We start from the raw sequence: 11,170 nt of genomic DNA on the forward strand, positions 1-11,170 counted from the left end.
CTGCCGTTTCACTCTACTTTATGAAGTAAGTAATATCTGGCATGGGGTTGTGTGTAGCAGCATTGTGTAGGCGACTCCAGACATATAGTTTAGACCGCATAAATGCCTCAGTGTCTATAAAAACACCTGAACCTTTTGGCGAGACTTCAAACATACCCTGTGCACTGTTTACCCTTACAGACCCTTTCATGTTGCCAGATTCCTCAAACAAATGATCCTTCCAGCGGTCTGTTAACTGAATGTGTGGTGTCTGAATCTGGTATGGAGTTGTTAAATGCGTACTGCTTTCAGATTATGCGCTGGCTAGACGGATGGCGTCCATGTTTAGAATGGAACACCATTCAGACTGGGCATGGCTCAGAGCGTTTAGCAGTGTCCAGTCTGAGGCCTCAAAGAGCAGGGCAGTTTATTGGGATCAGGAAGATCAGGTAGAGAAACAGGGGACAGACAACACAGGTAGTGAGATGGACGTTTACCTGAATACCAAAGGATTGACAAGGACTACTGTACTGTATCTCCACAAAGCATTGGTAGATAAACAGCCATCACTCCTGCCTCTGTTCAGCTCTTCATTTTACACTAAAATCCACAAGAACTTGAACTGGGAATTCATTCCAGCTTCTAGCCAATAGCAGATAAATCATTCAAATCCTGAGTGAAATTTACTGAAATATGTTTCTTTTTTCTCCCTCTCCCTCCAGAGGCTGGTTTTGAATCATCCTGATATGATATAGTCACTTTTAAACAATAATGATCATGGGAGGAGCATCATTTGGGAGTATGTGATCAATCAGCCGCTCATTCAGATTTAATTCATGTAGATGCACACCTAATACTCATTACAAAGATGCAATTTCCAGCCAGTCAGCCCAGATTAATGGGATGCAATCTCTCTCCAGTGTTTCCTCCACACAGTGGCATGCCTTCAGAACGATAGATGGCTTTCATACAGACAACACTCCGTCCAAAAGACTCATTTATTCTGAGGACATGTTTATGACAAACTGCTTAGCTGACACCTTATTAATCGGAGATACTTTAAAAATGATGGGGGGGACTATAGGAAAGTCAGAATGTAGTGGTTCGTTTTCACATATCAAACTCTATTAGACCGACTTAAAACTGCAATGAACTGCAGTAAAACTGTAATGATGTGACAATTAACCATTCTACCTACACAAGTACCTTCAGATGCACTGTTACTGTATAGAAAACAACATCTACAAATAATCAGTACATTTTGGGGACTAACGACGTGACAAACTGGATTGCTGAGAGCTTCTCATTCATACCCATCCTGCCACCAGTTGTATGGAGGAGTTGTTGGGCTACATGTGTACTGTTGTGTGTGTGTGAGAGAGAGCCTGTGAGCCCTCCCTCCCCTGTTTTACAGGACTGGCTACAGTGTGTAATCACATGGACAGGCACACTTCTGCCTGTATGACTTTCGGGAACCGTGAGTGCTTAGAGTTCCACATACCGATGGGCTGTATTCACATCTACCCTACTGAACCTATAACAAAGCAGAAGGCTTGTGTGTGCCGGGTCCCCTCCTCTCCAGCTGACTGACATGAGGGGATGTTGCCCACACTATTCACAGTGGGGGTACAGCTGACTGACATGAGGGGATGTTGCCCACACTATTCACAGTGGGGGTACAGCTGACTGACATGAGGGGATGTTGCCCACACTATTCACAGTGGGGGTACAGCTGACTGACATGAGGGGATGTTGCCCACACTATTCACAGTGGGGGTACAGCTGACTGACATGAGGGGATGTTGCCCACACTATTCACAGTGGGGGTACAGCTGACTGACATGAGGGGATGTTGCCCACACTATTCACAGTGGGGGTACAGCTGACTGACATGAGGGGATGTTGCCCACACTATTCACAGTGGGGGTACAGCTGACTGACATGAGGGGATGTTGCCCACACTATTCACAGTGGGGGTAGAGCTGACTGACATGAGGGGATGTTGCCCACACTATTCACAGTGGGGGTACAGCCTACTGACATGAGGGGATGTTGCCCACACTATTCACAGTGGGGGTAGAGCTGACTGACATGAGGGGATGTTGCCCACACTATTCACAGTGGGGGTACAGCTGACTGACATGAGGGGATGTTGCCCACACAATTCACAGTGGGGGTACAGCTGACTGACATGAGGGGATGTTGCCCACACTATTCACAGTGGGGGTACAGCTGACTGACATGAGGGGATGTTGCCCACACTATTCACAGTGGGGGTACAGCTGACTGACATGAGGGGATGTTGCCCACACTATTCACAGTGGGGGTACAGCTGACTGACATGAGGGGATGTTGCCCACACTATTCACAGTGGGGGTACAGCCTACTGACATGAGGGGATGTTGCCCACACTATTCACAGTGGGGGTACAGCTGGGTGGCATCCTGACTATGTCAGTTTCAGTTAGAAGATTTAATTTCATTTCCTGTACACCTTTAACACACAGGTATATTTTGTATTAAACATTGTTATTTAAATTTAAAATATGAAATAGATATTTATTAATTCAAATATGTATTATTTCATAGCATTACAATCATTTTATGTGTTAAATGTCAAATCCTGTCTTTCTTTCCAAATCACTGCAAGGGAAACATAAGGCTTACAGAAACATTTAAAACAAGTACAGGACAGAGAAAGAGATCGAGATTAAGAGCTTGACAAGAGACAGACGAGGAAGGTGACCAAGAGAGAGAGAGAGAGAGGCAGCGGTGAGGAAGCAGAGAGTGGGAACTGAGGCAGGATGAACTGTGCAGTCAGGCTGTCAGGCAGGCAGTCAGGTAGTAAGTCAGGCAGTCAGGTAGTAAGTCAGTCAGGCAGGCCCACTCTGGCGGTCTGGAGAACACTATAATCTGTGCATTTTAATAGAGATATTTCTAGTCCCTAATAGTCATTTTCCTTGTGATGTGCAGCTTTGATTTCACTCTTATCAGCCGAGGCTCTTGGTGTAGCTGAGAAGGGTATTACTGAGTGTGTCCTCTAGAGCTCCAGGTAGCTCCAGGAGGTACAGTGGAGGAGGTATAGTAGAGAGACTGGAGACTCTGGGGCACAGCGCTCATAGTGGGAACAGGCGTGGCCAGCCCAGCCTCGGCCTTCCCCTCCCCTCTGCAGCCCAGCCCAGCCGTCCGTTTTCTGACCATTAATTGGGTTTGGTTCTGGAATCCCCTTCTCACGGAGCACGTAGTTAGGCTCACTCACACCCAACCAGCCGGCATCCAGTCAGCCAGGCAGGCAGCTGTGAAGACAAGCGTGTTTAGCAGCAACAATTATGATAATTGCTGGGGAGCACTCAGCTGAGGGAATAAGCAGATCTGATTAAGGGCCCTTCTGCATGATCAAATATTAATCTGATGTGTCTTCACCCCGACCTGCCTGGAACATAAGAGGCTCTTATGGTCTTATGCATTAACAGATTTAGCACAGGCTGAACTCATAGCACCTAATAATATTGGACAGGGCAAGTCAGAGGCAGTAAAGAGATCTTCCAGGAACTGAATCCACTTACAATAAACAACAGAGTAAAAATAGCACTGGAAAATAATGAGGATAAGCTTTATATGACAGTTCAATTATTTTAAACTAGCTATGACAGTAAATACCTATTACATAAGATTCCAAGAAGGACCTGTTGGATTTTGTACAGATAATTTGGCTAAACCTTTTACTGAACAATACGTCCTAAAAGGTTCCCCAAGCAGGTCCTGCCCTCTGCAACACTCATAGTTCATGGCCTAGGTTGTATGCTCTTCCCGATTATCCTCCTGGATAAGAGATAAGAATAAGACTTAGCTATGCATGTACCTCATAGACTTTTAGTACACATTAATGACAAGATTCAATCTATAGAAATATCATTTATAAAATGTAAAAAAAAAAAAAGATGAATCAGCAGCATCATCAAAGGATGACAGAAAGAAGAAGAAACACGGAGTGTTCAGAAGACATTTGAATATATTGTCACCTGATTACAATGCAAGTGGCGTGTTTCAGTCAGCATCCACAATTCTCAACATTCGTGCATCACATCAAATAGCATACTAACCAAACAGGATAATAACAAACCTTTCATGTAAAACATCCAGATTTGACATGCACACGATAAATCTACAGTATTGTAACACAGATTAGTTCCCTAATAATTACTGAGCACTTCATGGTTTACGACACTAGCATTTAAGTTTATGTTAGCAATTCAAGAGCTTGGGACTATAATGTTCTATTTGCAAAAACATATGATTCGAAGATAATTTGGTTTAAAGTGCTGATCCCTCATTGGTTTAAAATTGTCAGCGATTTGTATCTTGTATTCTTTTGAACTTAACATGAATTGGGTTTTTGGACTATTATATAGGTAGAGAACAGTGAACAGAGCAATGCTATGTCAGTAACAACATTTTTACAAAAAGCAGATAGAACCTTATAGTCCCAAACTTTCGAAAAATGGATGGTCAATCACACAGATTAGTTCCCAAATAATTACTGAGCACATCATGGTATACGACTATAGCGTTTCGGTTTCTGTGAGCAATAATGGATGGTCAGTCACTAACGTTTTTAGTTTGAGTTGCTATCTGGCATCATTTATTTCTATGCTATTCTCTTGCCCTCATGCCCCGTCAGAGTTCTAAAGGCTATGCATGGAATAGACAAAATCCAGTCTGCTCTACTGCTAGACAGCGACCGACTGGCAGCTAAAGCAGATTAGGATGATATTAAATCAAAACAAATGCCTGGCATTTAACAACACAAAAAAAGCTTGAAAGAATCATAGGATTATATCTCTGGATTATTATAACTCCTCTCCCCCTCGCAGCTCAGAGACAACATGGGGGAGACCAGCAGATTAACTCATCTACTTTAATCTACAAAGCATATTTAAATCAATATAGATTGTGTAAATAAGAAAGATAAGGCTTATTCAACACGTATAATCTTAATTCAAAACATATTGTTTGCTCTGTTGAGCATCAAAACGACAGATGTCCCTGACCTCGTCATACATGGGATGAACATGCTTTAACCAATGGCCTCATATGACTCTGCTAGACAGTACATGTAATGTAATGTACCACTGAACACATGCCGACCACAGGATGAGCCAAATACAATCTCTTGCTTATCATCAATAAATAAATATATCTCTAGTTTGGATCTGCGAGGGACATTTAAATGTTCTCATAGAACAGAAAGAAAAAATGGGTCTGGCGAAAACAAAATGTTAAAGTTAAAGGGATAATTCACACAAATGACAAAATGACACATTGGTTTCCTTACCCTATAAGCAGTCTATGGACAAGGTATGACAGCAATCCATGATTAGGTTTAGTTTCCCCGCCACTACTTCCACATGCTAATGTTTTAGCATTTGTGGCACAAATCCCATTCAAGTCATGGGACCAATATTAGCATTTTCACGCATCATTTTCAAAACCTCTATACTTTATTAAGCTTCACAATCAATTGTATATAATTTAAAAAATGCTGAATTAGTAAAACATTAGCATGTGGAAACAGTTCCAGGGAAACTAAACCAAATATGGATTGCTGTCATAACTTGCCCATAGACTGCTTGCATGGTAAGGAAACCAATGTATAATTTTGTAATTTAAGATACCATTCTCATTGACTATATACAGTACCAGGCAACATTTTGGACACACCTACTCATTCCAGGGTTTTTCTTTATTTGTACTATTTTCTACATTGTAGAATAATGACCTGGCCTCCACAATCACCCGACCTCAACCCAAGTGAGATGGTTTGGGATGAGTTGAATCACATAGTGAAGGAAAAGCAGCCAACAATTGCTCAACATATGTGGGAACTCCTTCAAGACTGTTGGAAAAGCAGTCCAGGTGAAGCTGGTTAAGACAATGCCAAGAGTGTGCAAAGCTGTCATCAAGGCAAAGGGTGGCTACTTTGAAGACAATGATTTGTTTACCACTTTTTTGGTTACTACATGATTCCATATGTGTTATTTCATAGTTTTGATGTGTTCACTATTATTCTACAATGTACAAAATAGTAAAAAACTATATAAATATACGCATAGGATGAGGACTCTCTGCTATAACTCTTTGATTATCCCACAAATATGTTTCTCAGAAAATATAGGTTGTGAAATAGTTTTTGTCCAAGTGATAAATTCTAGTGATTTTGTCAGCAACTCGTTGATTACCCCAATATAATGTTATTACAGAGCCAAAGGAGTTACATTTTTATTTGATTGTATTTGACAAATCAATTGGCTTTTTTAAAAACATTTTTAACACTTGTGATACTGTGCTATGCAATCCAATGAAATCACAGATTTGTTTACAAATGCCACTTTTCTTTCTCAGAGAGAGAATGATCCTGACTAATACGCGATTATCCCAGATGCTTGTGTTGCGTTCGAATAAAAAGTAAAGCAACTCAGCGCTAGTTATTTCAGTAAAACTTGGCTGCCAGAGGTACTGAAACACAATATGACCACGGTGAGAGAATGCATGTAAATACAGTGGGAAACAGGCCATGGATATTGAACCGACTTTGAGAAGGAGCCATATACAAACAAGTCTGAACATGTGAAACAGACCAAAGCAATGAAAGGCCACCACACCATATTATTTTCCAAATAAAGTTGCAAGGTAGAGAGACCCTAATTTTTAAGTGGAATTCCGACTGAAATGTTGGAAACCAGATTTATTTACTACAATAAATATGTCAAACATATATTTTCTTTTTAGATGTTATTTGCTATGGTTCAACAAACACTAAATTCAGGTCTTTCAACAAGGTACAATAACTGTCTATTTCTGTTTGACGTTCATCTAATGATATGGCTACAATATATCATGCAACTGATGTGTAAAAGTTCAGTAAATTGGGATAGAAGGTTAGAAATAAAGAAAATGTATCCTTTGCTGTTGACACTTCTGCACATCTCATAATTCTCTGTGGTTTGTCCAATTTGCTTTACAAACGACAGCATAAAACTAAGCAGACTTTGTGTTGTTAGCTTCTTTTCAGTTCAATAAAATAATATTTAAAAATAAATGAAAAGCTAATTGGGAACGACTACAAAACTGCCAGAGACGGCTGGTGTTAATGTGCATTTTCCAACTACTTTGTGACAGACAAAACGTAGCAGTGTGCCTATGGACTCCTTAGATGTGATTCTCTTTGGAAGTGGTGTTCACTACTACACAGGTGCTCTACCTGTGCTCTGCTGTAGCAGCAAGGTGTAACACAGTAGTTCCCCCAATCCATCTACTCTGCCCTGCACAACACTACCCTGGTCACCGTTGTGTAAATACTGGATCAACAGAGCTCCACAGGACCATGCAACACCACTCAACACAATTCACATGACAAAGCCAACTAGAAACCATGGGGCAGTGTCCTATCCCACAGCAGCACCCTGGGGTGAGGAGGAACTAACTCATTACAACCTCATGACTAGATAGGATATAAAGGCACACACACACACACAGGCAAGCATTAGCACACTTATTCTAACCACAGTGTGGGCGTCTACACACAGTAACACACTGACTAACACAAAAACAAACTGACATCCACTCTTGTCATGTCAGAATCATTTGATTCCAAGGTTGGTGATTGTCAAATATGTGTATGTTCACATTCAACCCCTTAAATAATGATTCTATATTTATAGTGAAATACAAAATATTGAATACATATATGAATGTAATGTGTATTGTCAATGCAATTTATCTTTCTGTTAATGTCATACTTTTTACATTATTTTCACACCTACAGTATTCAGTCTAATCCACACCCATCCATGGATAAACATGCATGATTGTGCTTATCTACAATGAACAATAATAAACACTCACAATATGAGTAAAAAAAAACTATAAACACCTCTATAAAGTTAACATGATGTTCATATTCTATGTTATTCTCTATTCTATTCTACGGAATGAGCACCCCCAAAAAAACATATTGACATGAAATTGGGAGAATGAGGTCATGTATTTGTCTAGTGAAAACAGACCATTATTTTTGTCCTTTGGACAGAGAGAGCAGGGCCTTCTACTGTCAGTCTGTGGTCATTCCCCTGCCCAATATAAACACAGAAATGGGAGACCAGATTGAGTTTTTTTACGACACGCTGCATGCACCCTGACGCCCCTGACTGACTGACTGACTGACTGACTGACTGACTGACTGACTGACTGACCAGTGTGAGTGACCACAGTTTATCTGCCAGGCTGTGAGAGCGGAGGAGGGGAGTCCTCCTCACTGACTGCCCCAGCCCGAGTGACCATATCAGGGTGGGTGAAACACATTCTGCCCAGCCAATCTGAACAGGCTGTGTAGACAGAGAGACATACAGACCACCTCTCGTCCTCTCCACTATGTCTCTCGCTGTGTCCTGTCCTACAATTGGATTATTGCACTCCCTGTCCCTTCCAATTCTAGACAGCTCTCATAGATTTAATATGCCAGTGGAATTTGGTATCTGAGTTAATTTAGATGTAAACCTCATGACATGTGGCTTGTGACATCCTGTCTGTCTGTAGAAACAGATTCATTAACTCTGTGTGTGCTCATTAATGCCTTTCTGTTTAAGCAGAGCTGAGGAAAGCTGAGCTTGAAAATAAAAGACAAAGCAGGTATTATTGCTTTTCATTTTTCATTGACATTATAATTCATATGATAGTAGGTGTATCAGTACAGTAGAGACATACTGAGGCACACCCTGCAATGGCGGAATCTGAACACGAAATGGCATTAGCATAAATTCTGAGGATATACCTTACAGCTTAATCAATCCAAATCTGCTTCATTTTAATCTTCATAATCCTGTTTATATTCTATTAACTGATAAATCAAGTACTGTCAAATCCACAGCGGAAACTTGGTGACAACAATCTTGTTCTGCACAGACAGACAGGAAAGTAGATCAGAGTACTCTTCAGATGGAACCTAGATCTGAAGTAGCTACTGAGGAAAGCCAAGCCAATCAAAGAATGTCACGGGAGGTGTACTGTTCATACAAATACTGGGATGTTTTGTTTCCACAGTCTAACATGTAATCACACTCATCAGCAGCACTCTGACATGGATACTGTAATTCTGCTGGAGAGAGGAAAGTCTGCCTTTCCATGACTTAGAGAATGTGTTTATCATAGTTTTCTTGATAAAACAAATAGAAAACCATTTGTGCTGTGTTATTGTGAATTTGCTATTTACGTTTTTTTTTTTACACAAGAATGATGCTAAAATGGCCTGTATTTCCTGACCTTAACATGTCTTGAGTGATAAACTAACAATATTACTGATGGATGATTAGCAATTTCATACTTATATATTTACAATAACATTTACATTTACAATAAAATATACATATTTTACACTTATATTTAGCTGAAAATATAAAGAATATATAAATAAAGGTACTTAATGAAGGTTAACTGATGATGATACAGTAACAGTTACACAAGTTGAATGTAACTGTTACATTCAACTGTCTTTGCAGAACACCCTTTCAATGGAAAGTACACAATGAATATGAATCTATCAATTTCAATTTAAGTACATTTTAAAATACTTTTGAATGTAATAATTTATAACTTAAAAGTATATTTGTTATTATTGATATTATTGATATTATTATTACAACTATTTCCTATTATCACCAATTCTAGCAGCATTTTTACTATTACTATTATTAGCGTTAACATGATTTCCAGTGGCATGCACATGGAGCCTGGCCAGGCAGGTGCATGCTGCGAGCCCACAGTGTGGTATCAGGTATCCCCTTGGCCTTTCCCATTTGTCATGCTGAATGAGTGGTCTGCCTGACTGCACTTTCTCATTCCATTTCCTCCCAGGCTGTACTGAGGCCCTACCACCCACTGTAACACTGTCATTTCTTCAACCCCTTTCCATTCACATCAAGTGTGAGCAATAATGCTCTCTCACATTCCTGTGCTCAATGGCTTACACGCTATGCCCTCTCTGCTCTGCTCTGAACAGACCTACCTCACCCTTACAGGGTACAGACAAATTACTCGACATGAAAATTGAAACTGTGTCACAACAATTTAAAACAGACATAAAAGTCATACAAGTAAGGATATCAAACATTTTAACTGACAGATTTGTATGAAAAAGCAAATGATTTCATCAATGAACATAAATGAACATAAAATATAATTTATAATATTATTATTACAATACTATGTTAAATATTTCACATGACAAATCCTAGCTAAATAGCATCTATATTCCATCTGACAACAAGGCCCAGTGGCTGATGGCCTGATGTTCAGCTTAATCATTAGCCCTTAATATGAACAACCAGCATGCTCTCCTCTCTCCTCAGCCCAGACACCTCTCCTCTGTGTGCTTATAAAAAATGTAAGTTAGTCAGTCAGTGCTGCTCTTACTTACATCCATAATGCCACTCAGCGCAGCCTCTCTACAGAGCTCTGATCTTTAGCCCATGCAGAACATCCTACCAGCTACGTTCCGTTCCATCAGAGTAAGCCCCTACACAGAGCCACACACAGCCCACCGGCAGGCACCCTCTCTGTAACTGGAACAAGTAACTGGAACGGAAAACATTATCTGAAAGCAAAGCAGCAAAAAAAGAAAGATCACAGCAGAGGGAAAGTAAGGTAATCACAGAACACCCCGAGCTCAACCAATAAAGACACTTTTTTTCTCCTTTTTTCCTGCTAAAGAAAACCAGGAAATCTCCACTTATTTCAACAAACATTTGCTTCAACTCAGGAACTAAACCGGACTCCGTTTTTTAAATAAAGCGTGTGGTGTATAATTGAGTGGATGCAGCATGTGTTGTCTTGTTCATCCTCTTGTAGGGGGATTGTTAAGAGACTGCAGCTCCATCTGCTGGCAATCCAAGGGTCAGCAAAGAGGGGAAGGAAGAGAGAGAGAGAGTCAAACAGAGAGAGAGGAAAAGAGAGAGCAGCGAGAGGTAAACAAAGGGTTGGAGAGAATGAATCAGTTACTATACAACAGTCCCAAACACGTATAGAATCCCATCACAAATGCTAAACATCCCTCTTCCCAGGTGCTTCTGGAAAAAAAACCTGACCTCATACGACACATTTTCACATTTCGAGCCTTCACAGCACAGCCTCACATAGTT

General features: G+C 40.4%; 1 long non-coding RNA gene across 1 annotated transcript; it reads right to left on the reverse strand.

Annotated features, from left to right (window-relative positions):
• Positions 1-988: 988 nt before the first annotated feature.
• On the reverse strand, positions 989-10,789 carry LOC118374437 (uncharacterized). The gene is made up of 3 exons (XR_004823608.2): positions 10,450-10,789; positions 3,698-3,800; positions 989-3,274 (listed from the first exon to the last, which is right to left on the reverse strand). It is a non-coding gene; the product is annotated as an uncharacterized LOC118374437 (long non-coding RNA).
• Positions 10,790-11,170: the final 381 nt, after the last annotated feature.

The sequence above is a fragment of the Oncorhynchus keta genome, chromosome 2, assembly GCF_023373465.1.
Source record: "Oncorhynchus keta strain PuntledgeMale-10-30-2019 chromosome 2, Oket_V2, whole genome shotgun sequence".
NCBI lineage: Eukaryota > Metazoa > Chordata > Actinopteri > Salmoniformes > Salmonidae > Oncorhynchus > Oncorhynchus keta.